Below are 1,869 nucleotides of genomic sequence, written 5' to 3'. Positions count from 1 at the left end.
TTTTGCTGGACGAAAAAACCCCAGTTACTGGGGAGAAAAAACCTTGTTATCTACGCCTGAGACCGACTAACTCAGCCACGGAGTGAAAAAGCCCATTAAAGTTCCTCGCGTCATCGACGGGATTCGAACCCAGGCCTTTTCCACTCGGTGTGGGGTGGACGGTGACGATACCACTGTGCTACCCGCGCAGACCAGACACATGCACAGTATGTTATAGTAGGGATAAATACAGCTTTGTATAGCATTTGCAGTGAGCAGCGATTTAGGCCCCAGTCAGACCTGCTGATCCTCGCTACCATTGCAGTGTAGTTCCTGACTTTGCGATGAAAGTAGTATAGATGCGGATAAAACGTGAGCTTGGGGTCGAGAATTACCCCATGGTACTTTATTTGCCAGTTTGATGGTTCTACCAGCAATTTTAATCTGCGGTGGCCTGCTTATTTGAAGGGTTCCTCTGAGTAGAAATGAAGTAATTTTCTCAGGAGAAATATGGAGTTTATGGACGCTGTGGCCCATTCTTGTAGCTTTGTAAAGGCTTCATTGGCTGTTGTTTCCCAGGGAAGCTCTGGAGTTTACAGTTACTGTTAGAATCACCACAATTGGGTGGAAACATCCCCAAGGTCTAGGTTCACGAACTCATCCATTCTATAGGAACGAGCCAAGGACCAGCCTTGGGACAGCCTCTGTAGACATTTCTGGAGACTTGTATACAGGTATTTCTGACTGTAACGCTTCTGTTGTGCATATAGTCCTGTATGCAGCTGTAAAGATTTGCTGGAACGCTAGCTTCTCTGAGTCTTCGTAGTATACTTGGCCACCAGAGCAAGTCAAATGCCCCGGCGAAATCCACTGATATTACTAAGAAGTATTTTGTGGCTGAATTTTTGACAGAATCCATGAACTGTCGAAGGGCATCTTCTGCTGAACGGCCTGCCCGAAAGCCGAACTGGTTTGGGAACTGGATATTTGCATTTTCATAGTGTTTTTCCAATCTGGATATGAGAAGACGTTTACATATTTTGCTTAAAACGGGAAGGAGTGCTATGGGTCTGCATGACCTTGGTTGCTCTGGTGGCTTAGGGTTCTTGAAATTAAGGCGTAGATTGGTCTCTTTCCAGTCATCCGAGCAATGGTTGTACAGGCTGAGAAGGAGATTTGTTTGCGTCTCTGAGAGCTTCTTAATTACTTCTGTAAGATGCGTTTTCAGCACAGATCTCTCGTTGCTGGCCGGATTGAGAATTTGTGTTTAGCGGGAACAGGGTGTCCAAGATGTTTACTGACTCTTCCCATGTAAGGGTTGTGGTGTCCTGCGGGGTCACTGTAGCGGAGATGACCTTACCCCTGGGGAGTCTGCGCGTGTAGCACAGTGGTATCGTCACCGTTCTCTCCACACCGGGTGGAAAAGGCTCAGGTTCGAATTCCGTCGATGACGCGAGGAACTTTAGTGGGCTTTTTTCACTTCGTGGCTGAGGTAGTCGGTCTCAGGAGTAGATAGCAAGGTTTTTCTCCCCAGAAGCTGGGGCTTTTTCGTCCTGCAAAACAGGCAAATCGAGCAGAGAACACACACAATTTACAGTCATAATACGTATATGGGTATATGTAAGAGATTACGGGTGGCCCTAATATAATAATTTAAATTTTTTTTAACGCTATCCGCTTTGGTTGCAGTTTCCCTATTGCGTTTCTTGCAGGCAAGGTCAGGCCTAGTTTCTTCTTGATCTTCCACAAACCACAGCCGACATGTTTCAATCAGACCACCAACCAATCATATTTACAGCTCTCCTACCCAAAAAATATTTCAATACCCCCAAAACCAAATCTGTGAAAAAGGTCACCGCTCCAAAATTTCTGAATCCAGCACTCTGCATT

Source organism: Mastigoproctus giganteus, chromosome 3, assembly GCF_048544385.1.
Source record: "Mastigoproctus giganteus isolate SK-2022 chromosome 3, ASM4854438v1, whole genome shotgun sequence".
In the NCBI taxonomy this organism is placed as follows: domain Eukaryota; kingdom Metazoa; phylum Arthropoda; class Arachnida; order Uropygi; family Thelyphonidae; genus Mastigoproctus; species Mastigoproctus giganteus.
Note: the sequence above shows the minus strand (reverse complement) of the source record.